A 24,111-nucleotide genomic window follows, 5' to 3' on the forward strand; every position below is an offset into this window, starting at 1 on the left:
GCTGCTAATCCCCCGCCCCTCAGTCTGCTCCTGGCTCATTGTTTATACATGATACATTTAACTTTGGGTAGCTTCTCTCGTGCAACATTGCAGCCTAAAGCCATTACCTCCAGCAGTTCTGTTGCTGTTTGAAGACAGCTGTCCCCTTGCAGGTAAAAGTTAGGTGATTTGTGTTTGAAAGCAACTTGGTAAATAAAGACAAGTCAAGAAATCGGGGGGGGGGGGGCAGGGGAGGAATAGAATTCACACTTAATACAAAACATCCTGCAGAAAGCTTAGCTGGGAACATTTGCTCCCAAAATAAACTTGGCATGGAAAGCAAGGCAAGCTTATTTGGCTCGCTTTAATTTAAGGGAGGATTGCAGTATAAATGCCTTGTAGTTGCAGATGCTTTTGTAATCCTTTATTACCCACAGCAGTGTGTTGTGGATGGAGATCAGCGTTACATTGAACACACAGCCCCTGAGTGTTGGAGAGGGCTTGCTAATTCCTCTTGCTGACGTTGGCTGTTTGGTTTCAACAGAGCCGATGCGCTGGAACGCATTTGAGCCGAGTCACACAACCCCCTCAAAAGTCTGGTTGCCGCCAAAATACTCAGCCCGCGCTGAGTTTCCAGCTCAGCGGCATATGCTGAGAAAGGTTGTGCTGTTGGTACAATTGCTTTCGGCCACGAGCAATAGTCCCGCTGCCCCTAATTTAAGGGAAAGGCTGTTGCTCAGTGGTAGAGCACATGTTTTGTAATGGGGCAGGAGAGCTGAAAATAATGCCAATATATTTCACATCTGGCAACCAATGTCTCCCTTTGGGTTTCGGATAGTACATGGGTAGACAAGTCTGAAAAGCCCAGGGCACAAATTTTCGCAGCCGTCTAGCAGCTATGGTGGCTTATTTATCAGAAGTAGATAAAGAGCAAAATATACATTGCCTCTAGTTGGGACAGCAGTTTAATATCAGTGATCCAACATTCATTTTCAAGTGATTTGGATCCCTTCCAGTCGGGATTTAGGCCTCATCACGGGACTGAAACTGCCTTGGTCGCACTGGTTGATGGTCTCCGGCGGGCTAGGGACAAAGGTGAGAGCTGTTTCCTAGTTCTGCTGGATCTCTCAGCGGCGTTTGATACCATCGACCATAACATCCTTCTGGACCGTCTTGAGGGGCTGGGAGCTGGGGGCACTGTCATACAGTGGTTCCGCTCCTTCCTCCTGGGCCGTGTTCAGAAAGTGGGGGGGGGGATGAGTGTTCAGACCCCTGGGCTCTCAATTGTGGGGTGCCTCAGGGTTCTGTCCTCTCCCCCATGCTTTTCAACATCTACATGCAGCCGCTGGGAGAGATCATCAGGGGGTTTGGGCTGGGTGTTCATCAGTATGCAGATGATACCCAGCTCTACCTCTCTTTCAAATCAGAAACAGTGAAGGCGGTGACAGTCCTGTGTGAGTGTCTGGAGGCAGTTGGAGTATGAATGTCGGCTAACAGATTGAAATTGAATCCTGACAAGACAGAAGTACTGTTTCTGGGGGACAGGAGGCGGGCAGGTGTGGAGGATTCCCTGGTCCTAAATGGGGTAACTGTGCCCCTGAAGGACCAGGTGCGCAGCCTGGGAGTCATTTTGGACTCCCAGCTGTCCATGGAGGCACAGGTTAAATCCGTGTCCAGGGCAGCTGTGTACCAGCTCCATCTGGTACGCAGGCTGAGACCCTATCTGCCTGCGGACTGTCTCGCCAGAGAGATGCATGCTCTGGTTATCTCCCGCTTGGACTACTGCAATGCGCTCTACGTTGGGCTACCTTTGAAGGTGACCCGGAAACTACAACTAATCCAGAACTCAGCAGCCAGACTGGTGACTGGGAGCGGCCGCCGAGACCATATAAAACCGGTCTTGAAAGACCTACATTGGCTCCCAGTACGTTTCCAAGCACAATTCAAAGTGTTGGTGCTGACCTTTAAAGCCCTAAATGGCCTCGGTCCAGTATACCTGAAGGAGCGTCTCCACCCCCATCGTTCTGCCCGGACGCTGAGGTCCAGCACCGAGGGCCTTCTGGCGGTTCCCTCACTGCGAGAAGCCAAGTTACAGGGAACCAGGCAGAGGGCCTTCTCGGTAGTGGTGCCCTCCCTGTGGAACGCCCTCCCACCAGATGTCAAAGAGAACAAGAACTACCAGACTTTTAGAAGACATCTGAAGGCAGCCCTGTTTAGGGAAGCTTTTATTGTTTGATGTATCACAGTATTTTAATATTCTTTTGGAAGCTGCCCAAAGTAGCTGGGGAAGCCCAGCCAGATGGGCGGGGTATAAATAATAAATTATTATTATTATTATTATTATTATTATTATTATTATTATTATTACCAGTTGACAAAAACGGCTCTAAAAAAACTGCTTCAGACTCTGGTTTCTAACCTTGCAGAGGAATGAAGACTAATGTAATTCTTCCTCCCCACCTTATAAAAGAGACAAAACAAAAAAACCTGAAGGTCTTCACTAGTGCTGCAGGCAAGCAGGAGTTGCTGATAATCCTCTTCTGCAATGCAAATAAGTTATGTATGAGCTTGCATGCTCTGGTCTAATTAAGAGATGCTTTAATTACACTGAAGGTTCCTGAATGATTTAGCAATCAGTTAATATTGCTGTGTAACTGTAGGCTCTGTTCTGCAACTGGAGTTGAGTTGGAAAGGGACAGCACCCTGTCACTTAGGTCTTGACACAAAATGCAATTCAAAGGACCTTAATATGTGTGTTTGCCGTTTCGATGTTCTTTCACTTTACCCAGATTCTTCCAAGTTATATTACAATACATGGGCTTCTGAGGTAGGTCAGCATGAGAGAACTACCTTGTGGAAAGACTGTAACTCAGTTATGGGACTGCAAAAGTTCCCGGGTTCGATTCATGGTGCCTCCAGGCAAGCCAGAACGGAGATGGGGGAGCAAGGGAGCAATTGGCATGGGATTACGATTTTGACAGGGCATATACCCCGAGTCCCCCTCAGGCAAACGGGGACCCTTTGGTAAAGATTACTGATATTGTAAAGAGAGTCGGGGAATCCCTTTGGCAGAAGATACCAATATTTTAAAGAAGATGCATAAAAGGTTGATACAGATAATATACAGATAAGTAAATGCAGAGATGGGGCCTACATTTCCTATCTGACCTTGGCCTACTACTGGTCTTGCAGGGCCTTGCCTCCAGATAGGGCTGAAAAACACTCCTACCTAGAGAACCATTGCCAGTCAGTGTTGATAATACAGCTCAATACGATAATACGGCAGCAACCAGTGGTTTGCCGAGTTTTGAATCTGGGCCACTTAAACTGACACCTATCACCCTATCTCCATGGTTTTCACGGTGTGCTCTAAAGGCCACAAACAGTCTCCATGACGCCTAAACCACGGTGATGTGATCCTTGAAGAATCACAGTGGTAGTGTAGGATCCCTCAGAGGTTTATCAGGATTTCTTCAACGGGAAGGTCGATAATGGCAGCCAAGAGAGTTGCCTGAGACACAACTTGTCTGGCCTCACTGCTCTTCCCTGGGAAGAGCCGCAGGTGCATTTTAGGACATGATCTGAGTTCACACAGGGCACTGGGGTGGCCTAACAGGCATAGCCAGATTCCAGAGCCCCATGTAGACTGTCTTGTGTACATCCTGGGGGTTCTGTTCATGTACAAAGATTACATGGCAGATGATTCAATTAGGAAAGAGTTTCCAGCATGCAGAAAATTTCAAAATCTCCATAATAGGAAACTATGCCAGTGGAAGTTTCCATCACATACTGGAAAGCCTGGGAGAATGGCAATGCATGGTGACGTTTCTACTGGGCTTGGGCCCCTTAGGGCTGAACTGGATGCTCCCAAAGCTTTGTTTCCACCCCCCCCCCAAGGTAACACAAACCTGAGTTGTGATGGGGAGAATGCAGGGGAAAATCACCTGCAAGGACGTGTGCTTTACCCTTCTACAGCTGCCAGTTGTTCCCTTAATACTCCCTGGTCTCCCCCATAATCTTGCTCCTCAGGCCAGGTGTATTTCCAGTTTCAGAGCCCGGCTTGGGGAGGGGGTGGTATTTGAAACAGGCAGCGTATTTGCTGATTCTTTCTTGTTGATATCTTCCTTGCATTGCATCGCAGGGGCACTCGGTGCAGAGTCAAACTATGGTAGATGCAATGGCGGCCACCGAGTTGGGTGGCTTTGAAACAGGTTTGGACAAATTTATAGAGAATAAGACAACCAATGCCCACTGTGATTGTATACTTCCTTCTGTATTGGAGGCGGTGTGTCTCTGCATATCAGTTGCTGGGGAGCACAACTAGGGAGAATGCTGTTAAGATCATCTCTTGTGTATGGGGATTTGGTTGACCACTGTGAGGACAGGATGTTGGACTATGCTGGGTCTTTTGTCTGATTCAACCAGCCAGTTTTTCTCCTGTGCTTACTGAGGACCCCATTCTACTCTTAGACACAGAACATACACACAATGCAACAGATATATCAACCCTCATCACCAGACATGCACAGCAGTTCCTCAACCATATATAGCCAAAGTATCAATTCACACAGTTGAACATTATTTTCTGTTTAGAGTAGGCTCTGGAGAAGAAGCATTTCTTATAAATATTTCTCCTGTCCAGTAGCAACCCTCACTTTTATCCTCTTGGAAGCACTTGCTGGGATTACTTTTTCCCAGAATAAATAAGACAGATAGGTTTAAATAAGATCGTTGTCTCGTAATAACTTGCTTTGAAATTACACCCTTCACTTGCCCCAAACTGGGGAAGGAAAATCCTGTTCTATGCTAAATGTAAACAAAAAGTGAATCCAAAATCACAGCCTGTATCTGAATGCAAATATCTTGGTGCCTGGAACATTGCTAGCCTGAACAGACCATGTAATATCCTCTGCTTTGCTGTGGAATAAAACACAAAGTGCCACACTGTTCAAGAAGTCTTTACAATCTTAAGAGAAGCATCTTCAAGCAGTATCAGAGATGCTTCCTGAAGACACAAAGGACGGGTCAGATTTTTGCCCTTACCTCTCATGCTATTATCCAAGAATCTATTTGTTTTGTCAGAGCCAAGGTTAGATGGTGTGTTAGGGTCTTTTTTTTAAAAAAAAAGTGCTTTGACAAAACAAAATGCATTTAGCTTGATACTCCACTCATCTCTTTTCAACCATAGTTTAGTGTGTTAGGGCATTTAACTCTGCTTGAAAGGAGATGAGTGGGGCATCATGTTAAAGCTCAAAACACACAGCATTGCTGTGGGGAGGGGAGAGAGTTTGGCAGTAGCCCTTCTCACACATATATAAATCTATCCCAGAGGCTGGAAAAAAATGAAATAAAACCTGCAGCTTTTTAGACGACAGATTGTTGAAATGAGCCATACATTTCTCTTCTTCGAGGCTTGTGAAATGTTCCTTAAAAATATAAATAAACCAACTGTCAGCATACTAGGCCTAGGGACAGATTGGGCTGTGAATGGGAAGAGGCTGAGAGAAGGAGGAAGATAACACTACCCGTATAGTAGTTAACTGCTAACACTGTGCATGTGAATGGGGTTTGCTTGGAGAAGAGAAAACAGGAATGGATACAGAGGAGGTATTACCAAAACAAAACAAAAACTTCATATACTGTGGTACCCCGGGTTAAGAACTTAATTCGTTCTGGAGGTCCGTTCTTAACCTGAAACTGTTCTTAACCTGAAGCACCACTTTAGCTAATAGCGCCTCCCACTGCTGCCGCGCCACCACCGCACGATTTCTGTTCTCATCCTGAAGCAAATTTCTTAACCCGAGGTACTATTTCTGGGTTAGCAGAGTCTGTAACCTGAAGCGCCTGTAACCCGAAGCATCTGTAACCCGAAGCATCTGTAACCCGAGGTACCACTGTATAAACATGTGTCCGTTTTCAGTGGTTTTCTCAGGGCCAGGCCTTTTCCAGCCACGTAGTCTAAGCAGAGCATATGTCTCAAGAAGCAAGACAAAAATCATAGGCTGAAACAGCATACCCTAGAAAATTCCAGAAAGGCACTCCAGGCAGGAGGGAGAGAAGCAAGCAACTGCACTGGCAAGAAGAAGAATTGCTGACAGAAACTTTATATAGGGTAGGAAAGGCAGTGACCCATCTCTGCGGGGAAGGATGGAGCAAAGCTAGAAGACTCCCAAGGGCAGGGCACTTTTATGCAGAGATGAAATTACCTAGGGACCAAATAGCCAGCCCTGAATGTCATTGGAGTTGATTCTTGACAAATGAAAAATGCCCCATTTTTCAATAGGCCTCAAAACCCCACCACCCCCTTTCAGCTTACATGTTTTATTTTAACTTCCCCTAAATGCCTTCTCTTGATATTTTGAAATTCTCCAGGGAAGTGGAAACTTGTTCTCCCACCACTACCTTCGCAGTCTTTCCTTTCTTTCCATTTTGAAAACTGCCCACCCTCTATGAATGAAATCTTTAGAAGCTGAAACTCTCCTACAGGGGCTTTTTTTAAAAAAATTGATGTATGCTCTGAACCATTGCAAGAATTTCCACACCATGCTATCTCCGAGGGGGGGGGGAGCAAATCTTCTTTAGCCAGGGGTGGGAGCAGCACATCCAAATGTTTCCTGCGTTTATCGTAAGCTGCAAGCTTTCCTGATAAGGACTCCTTTAGAATTTATTTTAAATGAAAGTGATGAGCATGACATGCTTCTAGTTAGGTTCTTAACAAAAACAACATAGTCTTATAAATACCGTTGCTATTAATAAACACCAGGGAAAATCAGAAGCCACTCTACGCATCATCCCTTTGTCTAAGTTCTTCATTATGCCCATAGAGGTCCATAACGTTTATGGTAAGAGGGGGCGGGGAATGGTGGGTTCGTGGTCCATTTTTCCAGTTGTTCTTCCTGCGCTGGCATCTTTCACTGAGGGCCACAGGTTGCTAGCGACTAGGGCCGCCTCCCCCAGTCTGGAGGCCTCCGGACATTTTGGACTACAACTCCCATCAGCCACAGCAAACATGGCCAATGATGTTGGGGATGTTGGTTCTTGTGGCCCAGAACATCTGGAGGGCACTACATTGGGGAAGGAAGACTGGCCCATTATCAGGGACAACAAGACCTGTGGCCTGCAACATTTGGCTGGCCACAGGTTACCATCTTTGGTGTAAGGCTGCAGAGCAGTGGGAGAGCAGAGAAGCAGGGCCATTCCATCACCTCTGCTGAGAGACCAGGTCCCTTTGACCCTCCCTCAATTGTCACCTAGCAGCAGCATTCTTACTGGGCCACCTGAACTTTTTCTGTTCCAGCCGATCATTATAAGAACTAGCCCTGAGCTTTGTCCTCCCTCTCCCCATTTTTCCGTGTGTGTCATGGAATGTAAACCTGAGGGCAGGGACGGTCTTATTATTGATCTTGCAAGCTGCTCTGAGAGCCTTGGAGTAAAAACACAGGTGGGTAAATCAGTTACAGCATACACAAATAAGATGTGGTTCTGTTTTTCCTTTTGCTTTATGGGGAGTCGAAAGTTCACCTGTAAGAGTTTGCTGAGGGGCAGCAGCAGAAACATGCAGTGGTTTTCTGTATTTGTCCACACCGGGCCTTAGTGTGAGATAACAGTCTGTGGTGGTTGTTAAGCATCAGATTTAGTCATCAGGCATGAGAGACTAACATGAGGGGTTGCTGATTCTTCTTCTAGGCAGGGCTGTAGTTGCTTCTAGATTCGGGAAGAGAAAATGGTGGTGGTTTAGAAGCTGACATCACACACTTAAGCGTGTTGTACATATGTTATGAAATACAGAACTGAAGCGGAATGCAGCAGACTCCTGTTACAGTGACATACCAAATAATGAATAAGCTCAGTTCCTATCAGTACTGTAGAATATCTCGACTTAAAATACGATATATTCTCAGCAAAGCGCGGTGCCATTTGCTGGAAGGTTATTACTGCTAGAAGTTACAAGGTTTGCTCTGGCAAAATACTGGGAAGTCAAAGACATTCTTGTGTTTCTTACTCATCACATTTCTTTCCACAGAGGACCTGGGAATATAGGAAGATGTCTTATGTGTAGGAATAGGACAGACAGTTGATTCAGGTCTCATTTAAAGCCACATCTATCAGATTCGCATTTTGCGAAGCAACACAGTTTATCTGAAAATTCACACATATCTGAATTTTTCAACACACATTGCCCATCAGTGTTTTAAAACAATGCACATATTAGAGGAAAGTGTGCAAAAAAATGGAATATATTGGTGAAAACAACATACACAAATGCATTATATTAGGGGGAATTGCTTGCAAAAATGTGTACATTAGTCAAAACCACATACAAAAATGTGTTTATGAAGAGAAATTTGCACTAAAACGCTGATGAACTTCCATGAGGAGCCTGTTTTTTTAAAAAAATGCAAAATGTGGAGAAGGGATTGACAGATCCTTCCATCCCTGCTTCTATCAAGTAAGACCATTGCTCCACATAGCTCAGCACTCTCTCCCCAAGGTTTCTGATTAGAGACTTTCCTGGTTTTAACTGGAGATGCCCGGGGTTCAACCTGGGATCTTCTACATACAAAGCAAGTGCTCTGTCACTAAACTATGGCTCTTTCCCAGCGTGTAAATATAAAGACACATTTATCAGTGGGAGAGCTTTAAGCATAGGCCTGTTTCTTTCATTGCAGTCAGTGAGATTTTTAACATTCTGAACTTGGATTGGACGTTTGCAGTACTACAGAATTGCTTGTTTGCAGCAAACAGGCATTTTACAGGAGCACATGCTGTTATTTAAAACAACCTGCAACTAACTTGTCTGCCTCTGCCTGTGTTCCAAAGCGACCATTGTTTGGCATGTTCGTATATGAGTAGGCATTGTAACTAGCAAACATAGATCAGCATTAACCCAACGGCACTGGACAGATGGGAACAGTTGCAAACAAAACAAACAAGTGAACCTTTTCAGAAGTCAAACAGCCAGGGCTGTAATCAAAGTCCCAGCTGAAAAGAGAGCATATGAACTGCACCTCCTGAGCTGGAGCAGCCTCCTTGCCTCATCTCCCATCGCCTTTTCCTCCCTGCGGGCGCAGAGTATGCCTGTTCTGAGTAGATAAAAGAAAGAAGAACCACTTCCCTCCTATGCACTGGTTGCTAGATGTGTATTCCACAGTTCTGTGCCAAAAAAAAGAGAAGTCAGTTTGGTTGATAAAGCCACTTCCGAGCTGGAGAGGAGGTGGGGTTGCGGGCCCACCCCCTCCCCACGCATGCGGGGTCTGGCCGACAGCCCCCGCGAGAGTAGGGGAATCCTCGGGTGCGTCATCGCCCTGGCCAGCCAATCGGCAGGCAGGGGAGGCGTGGCCTGGAACATTTAAGGCTGGCGCGCCCGGGGACTTTCCTCTCTTCCCCATTCCAGCTGCTTCGGTTTCCCATCCCGCCCTCCCTTAGGTTTAGCTTTCTGACGTGCTATGGACTCCGGTTGGTCACCGCAAGGGGCCTGGTAGGAATTTTTCCACTTGGCAAATTGGCACCAGCCATTTGGTTTTTTCGCCTACCTCGTAGCAAATGTCACAACTTTCCCGGTATTGGCGGTTGGGCATTGGCAGGGGTATTGTTATGCAAATGAAGGGGGGAAGGAAATGTCATCACCTTCCCCCAAAGCAAAGGGTAGTCTGGTAAAGGACTCCGGGGGGCGTTGCCCTGTCCAAAGCCTATGGAGGTGTGGGCCTAAGGCATGTCCCCGAGCTGTGACACCCGGGGGATCCTAGTTGGCATACTTCAGCAGGACTCCCCCGGCTGGTGGTTAACCCTTCCTGGTCTTCATGCAATTAGGTTGAAGCCAGGTAGTCGATAGGAACCAATGCCTAAGGCCAATGCCTCTCAAATCATGTAATCAATAAAGTTGTGGCCTTTTACGCCCATTTACCTTAAATAAAGTGTCCTGTGTCTTCATTTCACTAGGGGGGAGGGGATTTGCCACGCAAAACTCAGCATCCTGACAATCTTGGCACTCAATTGCGTTATGCCAAGAATGCAAAAACACACTCATTTCTGCGCTCTCGCACTCTCTCTCGTCGTCTCTTAGAAAGTTAGCATTTATTTCCCCAAGTTTAAACATCCCCACCAACTTCTATAGAATCACGGCTCAAGGCTGTAGCTTCCTTGTTAACTGTCCTTACTTCGCTGGCACAAAATTCCAGCGCAAGGCAGGTTTGCAGTGAGCTTGCTACCACAGTTTACAACTGCGGCCATTTGTAGGAGTCACTAAATGTGCCTCTTCATCAGGCTGAATGGGGCATATGCTGTGGCATCTGTTGTGCTCATGCACTCAGCCCAAACACTCTTGGGCTCCCTTCAAGTTAAAAAAAAAATACACGCCTGCACAGCATGAGATCCACCAAGCTGGATAGAAGTATCCAGGAGGGCTGGGCGAAACTTTCCATTTTGATTTCTCCCGATTTCTTATTTTTTCCAATCTTAAGTTTGCAGTATATATTTTCAAGTCCCAGTGAAAATTTATCAGCCCTGCTCCCTTTCCCTGTGGCCCAGTATCCTGTAGCAGTTGGTCATTTATCTGAGAAAGAACGGCTTGCAATAATTTCTCCCTCCAAGTAAACTTCATTTCTTGCCAAATTGTGTATTTATTTCAGTGTCGTTACCATTTATTCCTGGAGCGGTTTCAAAACTTCAGTCACATTTTAATGATTATTTGACTTCAGTGCACTGTGTCTTTTCAGATACGTCTTAAATTTCTAGGTGACTGTAAATGTGTGTGTGTGTTTACAGAGTTTACCGTACATTGGTGGATATATTTTTGTGGTGTAAAGAATTTTGTTTTTTACTTTCCTTCAGTCAGTTGCCTTGGTAATTTGAAAGGGACTCTAGGAAGATCACCTGGGGACACAGACTTCACCTTTCTCCCTCCTTTATTTGTTCTGGTTATGCCTTATTCCACTGTGGTTTACGGGAGCAGGCTTGAACATATTTCCATCAAGCCGTATTTGAACAGGCATTATGGAGATGAATTGTATCAGTACGAAACTGACATTTTCAGTGAGAACATGGAAATATGTTCCATATGAAACATATGTTCAGTGAAAATTTCACAGGCTTAGCAAACAGCAAGCTACACCCTGCCTTTCTCCTCCAGAAAACTTTCTTCTGTTCGTCGTGTCACTAGATGTTTCTTTCAGCCACGGTTGCATCATTACATTTCCTGGTTTTGTCAGCAATTTTCCAAGAAAGGAAAGAATCCCATTTGCTTCCTGAGTGAGTGCATAATGCAAGAGATAATAATGAATAGCAATGAATTGGTTCTTGGCTCCATCCATACACACGAGGGAGGTTTTAGTAGGAATAGGGGAAATTCCAAGGTTGGCAAAAAAATACCAAAGAACAACAATCCCTAACCATTTAGGAAAAATATCCTAAATGGGGGACTCCAGTCATGCTCATTAGGCATGGAAATAACCACGTCATGCGGGAGAAGAAGAGAAAATAGAGATGGAAGGGGAGGAGTCTATCCCAGAAGAGGATGTGACTGACTAGAACTCTGAACAGGAGCACCCTGCACTGCAATGTTTTCTTGCAGATCCCACATATGAAACTTATTATTATTATTATTATTATTATTATTATTATTATTATTTCATCATGTGGTGTTAACACGAGAGCCTTCTCTGTGGTTGCTCCCATATTGTGGAATTCTCTCTCAAGAGAGTTTAGATTGGCTCCCTCTTTGTTATCTTTCCACCAGCGGGAAAATACCTTCCTATTTGAAAACTAGGAAGCAGAGGATATTGTCAGTTGGGCTGCTATCAGTATTTTAATACTGAGTTCTAAATGTGTTTTTGTTGTATTTTAACTATTGCTTTTAACTAGTTTATTTTTATCACCTTGTCTTTATAACGATGTTTTCAAAATTGTTGTAAGCTTCAGTTGAAAGAAGAAATTGGAGTAATTATTATTATTATTATTATTTACCCTGCCCATCTGGCTGGGTTTCCCCAGCCACTCTGGGCAGCTCACAGCATATATCTGAACATAATAAAACACCAGATATTAAAAACTTTCTGGTGTACACTGCCTTCCTCCTTTCTGCCAGAGGGATAGCTCTGCTGGTTTAGAAGCCTTTCCACCAGTGTGAACTTCCTGGGCAGAACTAAAGTTACTATAGCAGTTCATGCACTTGGTGAGGATTGCTATTCAAAACATGTCCCCTGAAGAGGCATTATTACGAAACGCATAGGGCCTAAAATAAATCTTTCTCTAAGCACTTGGGAGTTCCTTCCTCCCTCTCCATTTTCCTGCCGGTGCTTTCGATGTTTTCTAGCCATTATACTGCAGGCAGGGGCAAATGCTGGATCCAACCCGGTGCATTTTCTGTTGTTGGTATTTTAAACCAGTTAATAATCATTTCCAGATTTAGGAAGAGCCGTCATTTCAGCCCAGATTTTTGCCTGTTCAATGGAACGGCATGAGATTTGACAGGGTCACTAGGCTTTTGGAAGGAGACGTGAAATGTTTTTTAGTTGACTTAGGGTGTGGGTGAAATAAGATAAAGAATGAAATGTGTTTTAATCAGTTGCCCTCCCAGCCTGGAAAATCTATAAAAGCATAGGGGCAGAAATGTTAATGAAAGGGATGACCCCTGGAACAGTAAGGTAAAGGTAAAGGTACCCCTGCCCGTACGGGCCAGTCTTGACAGACTCTGGGGTTGTGCGCCCATCTCACTTAAGAGGCCAGGGGCCAGCGCTGTCCGGAGACACTTCCGGGTCACGTGGCCAGCGTGACAAAGCTGCATCTGGCGAGCCAGAGCTGCACACGGAAACGCTGTTTACCTTCCCGCTGGTAAGCGGTCCCTATTTATCTACTTGCACCCGGAGGTGCTTTCGAACTGCTAGGTTGGCAGGCGCTGGAACAGTAGGGAACCCAAAAGGTCTACAGATCATCTTTCCTGCTGCAAATGGCTTTCTCACTGACCCAGCTGCTCTCCCTGCTTTTCTCAAATCTTCTGCAACAATTATAACATCTTGTAATATGAGTTCTTTTTATACCGAATGAATTAGCATTTCAGGGAAGATTGATGCCTTCTACTTTCTCCAGTCCCAGAGAAAAGATGGGTGTCTGTCTCGCTCGTACCACAGTGGGTTATAATTATAATTATAAAGGAGGGAAGAGCTAATTTCCTGTATTCTAGAAATGGTTTTGATGTGACACTCTTCTGTTATTTGTCTGAGTAAGAGACCAAGACACAAGAGCAGCACCTGCTCTGCATTGCTGATATCTTCCATGTTAGCAATGCAATCGTCAGGGGAAGGGTTTTAGCTCAGTCTTAGAGCATCTGCCTTGTATGCGCAAGGTCCCAGGTTCGAATCCAGGTAAGGCTGGGAGAGATTACCTGCCTGCAACCTTGGAGAGCTGCTGCAGTTCAGTGTAAACAGTTCTGAGCTAGATAGACAAAGAAGAAGAAGAAGAGTTTGGATTTGATATCCCGCTTTATCACTACCCTAAGGAGTCTCAAAGCAACTAACAATCTCCTTTCCCTTCCTTCCCCACAACAAACACTCTGTGAGGTGAGTGAGGCTGAGAGACTTCAGAGAAGTGTGACTGGCCCAAGGTCACTCAGCAGCTGCATGTGGAGGAGCGGGGAATCGAACCCGGTTCACCAGATTATGAGTCCACCGCTCTTAACCACTACACCACACTGGCTCAATATAAGGCAGCTTCCACTGTTTCCTACCTCTTTCTTTCCTTCTAAGGCACAATGTCAAGGCTGCTTTTCTCCATGTATCACTTCCATCCTGCACAGCAGTAGGGCCCCAATGGTGCTTTTCTTCTCAAAAGACTGGTAACTGCATGACAGGTGCAGCCATACATCACAGCTTCCCTCTAGAATATCAAAACAGCCAGTATCTATAATATATCCGACAATGACACATTATTGTGTTATGGCCGGAGGTTGGTACGTTTCGTCACACGGAATGGAAGGAATTCTCTGCTGCCTTTCCAATATGGTGGAACTTGCTATTTGATGGGGGCAATGAGCACTTCATTAACAAGCAGCTGGATTCAGAAGGGAGTACAAAGAATCCCAAATATGGTGGTTACAGGGAGGCGCGGCTTCATGTGTCTGGCCTCCTGGCAGCGGTGTCACTACTAATTACCGAGAGGGAGAGGGACACAGTGGCAGGGAAGCTGGCGCTGTGCAGATGCACCAGCAGAGCCAATGCAACACTCCAGTTGGTGCACTGCGCTGGCCTACTGATGCCTTAGTATAATGCTAAGGAGCCAAGCAGGAAAGTGTTAACCCAGCAAGGGTTACACAGCCCTGGCCTCCCCACTGAAGTGCCCCTCTCCCAGTCAACGGAAGCATGGCAGCAGCCCTCCTTGTTGGCAGCTCCTGTGCCCTCAGCGTACATGGGGTTTATACCTTACTGTATAACATAGTGACTGAGAACAGTAATCCTGAGCTGGCTTGAAAGTGGATACACTTTCCGGTTTTGTCTTTCCTTTTCCTAATATTTATTTAGGGGCTAGCGCTGTTTGCAATGTTCCGCCTTTACTCTTGTCATCAAGTAGATTGTTATTAAGGTTCTCTGAGGGCTAGTTCAACAGGTACACAGCATGTAGTTCGAAATCGCAGTGGGCCCTGGGTACGTGTTTCTCCTTTCACCACTGTACAGACAGCCTTTCACGTGAACTGGAGCCTAAGTAGAGCACCAATGCTTATGCAAGCAGGGACAGTCTGAGTGATTATTTTGCCACAGACAGATTGCATAGGCAGCCAGACACAGTTGCGTAGGTCTCAGTTTATGTCCATGACCAGCACCTAATGAGGGAGCTGTAGCAGGAACTGAGCCAAAATGTTCTGGAGATGAACAAGTGAGCTGAATGCTAAAGGAACTCAGCAAGGGCCCAGAGGAGACCGAGAGGCTAATATCCTCACTGGCAACTCTTCACCTTCCTGGCCAGCTGCTGAACCATCGTTCTGCTATCTTCCATTGAGTAGGCCCTTGTGCCCAAGGAGATGCTCAGCAATAGAGCCGTCTAGCCCTCCTATGCCAACTCTAAGCTCCTAACCAGGCAGAGGAGGCTGGTCCACCAGGGCAAGCAGGGCATTGCTCCACCAGATGCTCTACAGACAGCCACCTGCCTGCCTTCTTTCTCACAAGCAGTCCAGGTGGTAGCACACCCTTTCAGCTTCCTCCTCCTTAGTCTCAGTGTTGACCCTTGTAGAACTCAGAAGGGAGGAAGATGGAGACAAAACTAGAATTAGTTGCCCCTGCATATCATTGGTTCTGGCTCCACCTACTGTTGGTCTCCCTGCCTTCTGCCCTTCCAGGGCCGATGGTCACCAGCCATCACTGGTATGCTGTTGCCTTTACTCTGGATGCTCCATTAGAAGATAAGGAGAGCCTGCTGGGTCAGGCCAATGTCCCATCTAGTCCAGCATCCTGTTCTCACAGTGGCCAACCAGATGCCTGTGGGAAACCCACAAGCAGGACCAGAGCCCAAGAGCACTCTGCCCTCCTGTGGTTTCCAGGAACTGGCATTCAGAAGAACCCTGCCTCTGAGAATCAGGGAACAAGGCAGGACTCAGAATGTGATTGGATGGGTTATTGGAGAGCCTCGGCTAAGACACCCATGAGCTGAGACACAGGATGCCTTGGGACTCAAGTGGGGTTTTCCTTGGTCCTCACTCTTACTGGGGCTCTCTGCAGAGTTCCATGCCTCTCTCTCAGAGGAGGTCTTCCCAGAGTCTGGGTTGCACAGGTTCCTGGCAATCTAACTTAAATTTCTTCATATAGTGTGGGGAGGACATGGAAGCCCAGGACTCATTTCCATGTCATGCCACATATACTGCCTTCATACTGGGTCTCTCTCTGAAGCTACCCAAAGTCCCCACTCTGCTCTATAGAATAGTCTAAAGGCTGCTCTGGACTTGAAACCAAGTGCTCTGGGAGATGGACTGCAGCTCAGTGTTAGAGGACATGCTTTGCATAGAGTCTGTCTCGGGTTAAATCCTTGGCATTTCCTGCTAAAAGCATCAGGTAGCAAGTGACGGGAAGGACCTCTGCCTGGGACCTGGTGAGAACCACTGCCAGCCAAGCCATTAGACGACACAGCTCTCTACCAAAGTGGCAGGATCACAACTTCTGTTTTTAAATACAAGTGTAGGCAAGCATTAAAAAAAATGAGTGATCTGGGTGAAAAAGTTGATTGAAAGTGAAAGAGTTGCTGGGTCCACCTACTTGGCATGTAGACAAGAAGAATTTGACCCCTCGCATCCGTCATGTTAAACATTCATCTGTGGTTGTCTCTGTTGCAGTGCCAACAAAATTACTCTGACATCAACGCCATTTCACACCCTCCGGAGTCATATGGGTTCATCCTAAATCAGTTTATTTGTTAGCGTTTTGCTGCCACCGTTTTTTCCGAAAGATAAAGCCGTAGTTATAAAACATAAAATCATAGTTACATATAATATGCCATAAAACTTCTGCAAGGCAATTAAGAACCTTTCTGGGCAATTAAAATGTAGAATTCCCCTCCTTAGCTCAGCACTTGTACTTGCCCCACTCCAGTGGTTACAGCACAATGTCCTGTCTCTATGGGATTGCCATGGGATCGTAATGTGTTTGCTGTTGGGGGGGATAGTCACACTGGTGTTCCACTTGTAATTATATAACTAGGGGAGGTGTGCATTGCAGTTCTGTAGAGGAAAGTGCATTAAATTTAAAGACCTGCATTTTCTTACTGATCAAATAGAATTTATAAAAACTATCAGGTTAAGTATCAATAGTGTTCTGGTCACACAGAATGCCCATCCATTTGTTTAGGCAGTGTGGGGCTTACTGAACGTGGAAACCCAGCTCAGTGGAATAACCATGGTTTGTTCCCTGGCAACAAACCACAATGTAAAGCCATTGTACGTTGTTGGCTTATGAACCATGGCCTGTTTTAGCTATGTTTTTGGTGTGATGTCTGAACCCAGTGGCCTTGCTTAACCATTGTGTTGTTGTTGTTTTTGTCCACCCCATCCCAGTTGCTCCCCAAACCACAAGGCACAAGGCAAGAGCATCTGGAAAACATGCTTCAAAGGAACAAGCCATGGATTACTTATTCATGTGTGACATGACTTATGGTTTGTTGAACAAACCATGGTTAAAACAAACCATGGCTGGTTCTTAAACAAAAGACTGTCGCAAGGAAAGAGTATTTCTGGTCTGTACATAAGAACATAAGAATAGCCTGCTGGATAAGGCCAGTGGCCCATGTAGTCAAGCATCCTGCTCTCACAGTGGCCAACAAGATGCCTGTAGGAAACCAGAAAACAGGATCTGGGCACAAAAGCCCTCTCCCCTCCTGTGTTTTCCAGCAACTGGCATCCAACTGTGGAGGCAGAGCAAAGCCATCATGGCTACTAGCCATTGACATTGACTCAAGTTAAGGAATGTTAGAAGGATGCTGGAATGAAGTTATGTGGTTTTAGCAGTAATGTTATAAAGGAGTATGTAAAAATGGGTTGTTAACAGGTGAGAATGTAAAGTTACAGTATATCAAGATAAATGATTAAGATAAAAACAAAGATGGAAAGGATTTGCTGAATTAACTAACTGAACCAGAATACAAAAAAGGGAGGTGTGAGGAGGTCAAGGAAACAAGTAAATGAAAGATAAGTTATGGAAAAAATGATTTGTTTTTAATTGTTTTTATTTTTCAGTATTTTGTATTTTTTATTTTATTATCTTTTTCTTATTTTTGTAATTTTTTGAAATTTCAATAAATATTACTTAAAAAAAAAAAGACATTGACCCAAGTTAGTGGCCATCACTGTAAAATGCAAACAATGGCATTAAAAAAACCAACTATACTTAAAAATAATTTTATAAAATGACATAGGGAGGTAGAGTTGTATCAGTTGGTTCCATTGACTGTCCAATAAGTGCTCATAGCACTTGCACAACCCTGTCCCACAGAGCGTTTAGTCACACAATGGACACAACACAATACAATATGGCTACTCATGTGCTGCTGGGAGGGGTGGCAGACACACACACAGGTAATTTCTCTGAAGCTGGATTGATATCTCGAGGGAAATTACCTGGATTTCATGGAACAACAAAACAACAATTGCACAATTATGTATTGCATAAAGGCAATCCAATTATAAGGAGAATATTCAGGGCACTTGGTATTATTAGATAGGCCTGCTACGATGAAACATCAGAGAAGGGTATAGGCTTCCTGACTTGCATCTAATATTAATGTTATTAATAAGGAAGAGGAATATAACATGCATTTCTCTGCCAAATCCTAGTGTAGCAATTAATATTTCAAGGCCAAGAATAACAGTGCATTAGAATATGCCAGTATTTAGTTTTGCATGTGCGATGTCAAGATTAGTGCATGTGGGACACAATCCACCGCCATGTGAAATACATTGGAGATGTACACAAGCACTCCTATAATTTCAGTGGGCAAAGCCATTAAAAAAAAATACCAGCAATGCCCTGAAGAATGATGCTGTCATTACATAAGGCATATTCCTGTTTTCTTCATGTTCTCATATTTATTGTGGTACAAGTGTTGTTGTTGTTTTAAAAAGTCAGGGACATAATGAGCAAACTAAGTTACGCTTCCTTTTACAAGCTGAGTGTCAGATGCATGTAAAGGGGGTGGATTTCGTTTCTTCATTGTACTTTAATTTTGCCATCGCCTTTTCAGTGTAACGAAAGTTTTTGGATTAATATGAAGACTCCATGGGATATATGGAGTGGGTTTGCCATTCTTAGGGAACGGTAGGGAGGCACTTCAAGGAAGATGTATCTGTATTAAAAGAGGGTGAGCGAGAGCCACTGTAAAGCTGACCAAAACTGCCCTTGAAGGCGGCTTCTCTTGGGATCATATTCTGTTTCTGTAGCTGAGGTATTCGATCTCCCGTTCCGTTATTTAAGTATCAGTTTGTCTCTCCTCCCATTCTGTGTAGCAGGTGTTGGGCAGTTTGTTTCCAACACTATTTCCATGCATAGCAATTGGCTCGCAGGTCGCAGTGCATCATGGGCTTTGTAGCCTTAAAGGATGGCTGCCTAGGCTGCTGTCCTCATGCACGTTTATGAGAATGGAAAAGATCTAATTTGAGACAAAGGGCGCTTTGCTTTGGGGCACAATCCTGGGAAATAAAGAAGCAAAGAAGACATTGACAAAGAATAAATAGAAAGCAACCGATCATGTGCAAAGTGCCATCTAATCAGAGTCAGCTGTCCTTTATAACCAGAGTAGGACATGTGCGATATGGGGATATAGTTTCCAAGCAATTTCTAGTCTGGCTGGTGTTCTGCCATCTTCCTCCACCCACCCACCCTGAGCACGTGTAATGAAATCCAAGATACTATTGGTAATCTGTGATAGTTTCATTCTGGAACTGTTAATCCCAGATAGTAAACAGCCTGGCTCAGCCTTAAAAAATAATGATAGTTTTAAAAATCATGCAATTTTTTGTTTGTTTGTTTCTTTTTAAATGTGGTGGTTACATAGAATGCCAGTCACTAGATTCCTGGAGGTAGGAATCCCCACGTCCTGGAGGTTCAAGCCCAGGTCAGTCAGTATCTTCCTTCTTGACAAGTCAGTTATCTCCCAGATCCATCCAGTTACACATCGGTGAATTGAGAACAAGAGCGAACTAAACTATGGTGACTTATTGAGGACTATTCTACCATGAGGATTCCAGAATATGCCCTGACCAAAGAAGGATAGGTCTAGAATAGATCAGTGTTTCCCAAACTTGGGTCTCCAGCTGTTTTTGGACTACAGTTCCCATCATCCCTGACCACTGCTCCTGCTAGCTAGGGATGATGGGAGTTGTGGTCCAAAAATAGCTAGAGACCTAAGTTTGGGAAACAATGGTCTAGACAGAAGCTAAATAGCCAGTTGTGATCACAGGGGATATTTGGCCAGGGCAGTTGTTTGTACTGGGAGTAATCAATCTGAAATAACCACCATTTCTAGGATATCAACTCAGTAGTCACTACTTCATGCCTAAAGATGAACTGAACAAATAAGAAAATAATTCTTTGGCTTGTGATATCTTTATTAAAAAATTGTGAGTCTTATGATTATCCAGTATGAGCACGCAGCAAGCAAATCAAAGTAGAGATGCTTGAGGAATTATTCTTGTGCAAATTCCAATACGAACTGACATGATCAGCTTCTCTTGGGCTAATGTGTGAATCAGAACGCAGTTACTCTTCAGATTTTGCACTTCTCCACATTTTGTGATGCTGTTCTCTCGGCTCCAGAGTGCACAATTTAGGACAAAATGTATAGACAATGCACATTTTGTGCTGCTCGTTTTCAAAACACGCGTGAGGAATCTGTGGCCCTCCAGATGTCGTTGGACTCCCAACTCCCACCATCCCTGGCTACTGGCCATGTTGGTTGAGCAACATCTGGAGTGCCCCCATCCCTGTCTATAAACAATTGCAGATTAATGTGAAAGCAAAGTGGGTGGGTGGGTGGGTGAATGCCTGGAAGTGACATTGACTGGAAACGGGGTGATTTGTCTGTCCCTAGAAGTTCAAAGCCGACTGAAGGCGAATCACGTATTTCTTTGACTTCAGAATAAATTCCCCAGAACGGCTTTTGCTGCTGAGTAAGCAGTCTGGAGTTTGTTTTCCCACTGCACATTGTACTTTATGGACTAAAAAAAGACATGTGAGAAATAGCAATGACCGGTTTTTCCATTCCATAAAACTTGCTCCACGTCGGCTGATTACTCTGGGGATTTCAAGGCAGACTTAGATGAAAAATTTGGCTTCATGTGTTTGCATGTTTTAAAGTGTTGCTCTGTTTTGCATTCCATTAGAATGTTGGAAGCTTCAAATATTTGCTTCCTCTGACTTCGTTCTGTTCATCCTCCACTGCTTTTTTAAAAATGTTGCTGCATCCTAGTAATAATGGCACTCTGAAGATCTCAAATGACTTCAAAAATCGTTATTATGTACATATTTTGACAAGAGGCCATTGGAAACAGTTTGACACGTGCAACTGGAGAGGTCCCCTCCATATTATATTGCACCATCGTCTACAAGAACTATTCAGTTTGCTGTGCAGTCTCTCTGTTAAGCTTGCTATCAGGTGAAATCCAAAACCATCCTCTAGGAAACAGCAAAGGAAGAAAACTGACACCTCATATTAGCGGGAAGCTTGTACTGCTTCATTTACCAAATATATTGGGTGTCACCCAAAAATATTTGCATAATCAGGAGTTGAGATGAACCAGAGTGCTATGCGCATAGTGTTGCACTGAGTCAGGGTCATAGAAAAGACGCATGGAATTAAGGTAAGTGCTGCTGCCATCTGACTGAGGGTGTGGGACTGACATTCTAGAGTGGAAAGGAATTTGGTAGGAGGCATCATATTTTGGGAACTGGCTATAAGTGATGTGAAGAACACTGATCTGGTTCCTTGGCCATTTCGGAAGGATGTCCTGTTCAACCTCCATTACCCTGTGCACTGGTACTGTCTTGGTGTCTCATCTCATACCCAGATGTTGATTGCAACTGCCTTTTCTCATGTTGGAAACCTTGTGACTAGGCCAGAGTTTTGCACTCCTGTCACGAGAAAACAGACTGAGAGTAGACAGGAGTTAGCTGAGGAGGATGCTGTTTTGCAGATATTTGAAGATGGGCAAGAAGTGTTATTCTAGACCACAGAACCACAGAATTGTAGAGTTGGAAGGGACCATGAAGGGCTTCTAGCCCAACTCTCTGCAATGTAAGAATATTTTGCCCAATGTGGGGTTTGAACCCACCACCCTGATATTAAGAGTCTCATGCACTACCAACTGAGCTACCGGGGATTGGAGACCTTTAGCCTCCCTTTTTTAAAGAAAAAAAATACAACTTCAAACTTCCTTGGCCATTGAGCAGGTTGGCTGAGGCTCATGGGAACTGTAGTCCAACACTATCTGGAGCAGGCATAGGCAAACTCGACCCTCCAGATGTTTTGGAAATACAACTCCCATCATCCCTGACCACGGGTCTTGTTAGCTAGGGATGATGGGAGTTGTAGTCCCAAAACAGCTGGAGGGCTGAGTTTGCCTATGCCTGATCTGGAGAGTTCCTTGTCTTTCTCTAGAAAAAACTGAGGGCAGCTTTTCTCCTTCAGTTTCATGGTGACACCTGATGGTGTCTGATCCCATCGTGTCCCAGTCCAGTATCCAGCGTCTGGCAAATATTCAGTAGCAGATCTAGAGCTCATACCTAGAGTGGGAAAGTGGAGTTCCTCTAGTAGTGTGATTTTCTGAGCAGGTTTGGTACTTGAGAGACTGTCACCTGATGTCAGTAATTAGAAAGCAGTTTACTTCAGAGCATAGTTGGCAGGATAAGCAGTGCCAAGTAGAGCCAGTGTGGTTATAGTGGTTAGAATATTGGACAAGGAATGGGGAGGCACAAGTCCAGATCGCCATGGAGCTCATAGGATGATTTCAGATAAGTTGTTGTCTTTCAGCCAAACCTACCTTAGGAGATTATACTAGGAATAAGGTGGGGAAAGGGGATAGAAACTTATTTACAGCATCTTGAGCTCCTTGGACAAAAGGTGGAACCAAAAATATTAAATAAAGTAGGCCAGGGCTTAGTGCAATCATTTGATTGGCTGATTGACTAGAGTGGAAGCAGAATGCATGTATAGAGCTATGTTGGCCACCCCAGGACATTTACTTGCCCCCAAGCCCTGGCCAGTTGGAAGCCTCTGAGAGATGGATGAAAGAAAGAAAGAAAGAAAGAAAGAAAGAAAGAAAGAAAGAAAGAAAGAAAGAAAGAAAGCTCAATTCTCTATACACTATTCAGGGAATAAGTCCTATTGAATGCAGTGGGAATTACTTCTGAGTAAACATGCTTATAACTGCTTCATTACAGCATGAAACACAAGCATGTGAAGGGACCTGCTGGTGTAATAAAGTGAATAACAAAAACATCCCAAGAGTGGAGCCTAATGTAGAATCATGTAATGATACATGATGTTGTCCGCTGTGATTGGCCAACAGTATGAGGCCCCTGAATTGGCCAAGGTACCATATAAATACCAGAAACCTGATCTTCTGCCTTTGTCTTGTCAATGGAACATAAACCCTTTCTTGCACTCCAGACTCTCGGTGGTAGTTTCTATCCAGGCCTCAGAACCCTCCACAAGCTGCATTCCTCACCAGCCCAGCTGCACTTTTTCCTTTGAGTACTTTTGCCTGGCTGGAATGTGCCCTTGAACTGTGATAATTAATGCCTTTTTGGTTCCATGGGTGGAGGATGGAGAAAGATGTGAGTGGCAGGGTGCATGAGTGCAGTGGGTGGAAAAACATCTGACCTCTCTATGATTGGAATGTAGCCTGCTAGGCAAAGCCCTGACCTTCCCCATTTTGCACAAAGGTAAGTTTCCTGGGGCTTCCAGTTGTGTTTGTTTGAACACTGGTAGAAATGTCTGCACAATCTGGGACTAAGATAGGAGTCACATCTATTTCTCTGCCCTCTTTTTTCCACACCCACTTTTGCCAGGACTGACTTGTGCTCCCTGCCACTGCAGGTTGCCCATGAGTTGACAAGGTTTTCTCTCCCCTGCTTGAGCTCATGCCCTCAGATGCAGCTTCTGGCTTAAGGGACTATAGGTTGAAGAACACTGGTTTGGATTCTTGGCATGACCACTTAGAGTCTGGATCAGCTTTCAGAGGCCATCTCAACAACAAATGAATTGTTCTCTGAACAGTTGTCCTTCTGGCTGTCATGGGCTAAGAGGCTCTTCTTTGTTCAAACCTGATGGGAGGCTGCTTCTTCTCAGGCCATGTTCAGCTTTTGCACCATGAAGAACCGACCTGCTGTGTGAACAGTTTATCGTGATCACAGTTAGCTCCATACAGGCCATTTGTTTTAGATGTCTTTGGACAGCGTCCAAGCCTGTGGGGTTTTCTGAAAAGCAAGAAAGCCAGCTGGTTTTACCACACAAGCAGAATTTTAACCCAGACCAAAACCAAGTGGGATTGTTAGATTGTGTGACTAGGTTCTTGAGTTTATTAGTTTGTTCAGAGTGCTAGGAATTGTAGCTCTGTGAGGCTTTGTCTTTTGATATGATCCCTTCTTTGCCTTGAAGATATTCAGAAAC

The 24,111-nt window shown here is 44.7% G+C and overlaps 1 protein-coding gene and 1 long non-coding RNA gene across 14 annotated transcripts in view; both read left to right on the forward strand.

Moving 5' to 3' along the window:
* SLC8A1 (solute carrier family 8 member A1) overlaps window positions 1-24,111 on the forward strand; it is a 301,989-nt gene that overhangs the window by 103,504 nt on the left and 174,374 nt on the right. The gene's annotated exons all lie outside the window — the stretch shown is intronic.
* LOC310842169 lies at window positions 18,019-22,559 on the forward strand. Its single transcript, XR_014562959.1, has 2 exons — window positions 18,019-21,403; window positions 22,344-22,559. It is a non-coding gene; the product is annotated as an uncharacterized lncRNA (long non-coding RNA).

Source organism: Podarcis gaigeae, assembly GCF_964106915.1.
Source record: "Podarcis gaigeae genome assembly, chromosome: 3".
NCBI classification, from domain to species: domain Eukaryota; kingdom Metazoa; phylum Chordata; class Lepidosauria; order Squamata; family Lacertidae; genus Podarcis; species Podarcis gaigeae.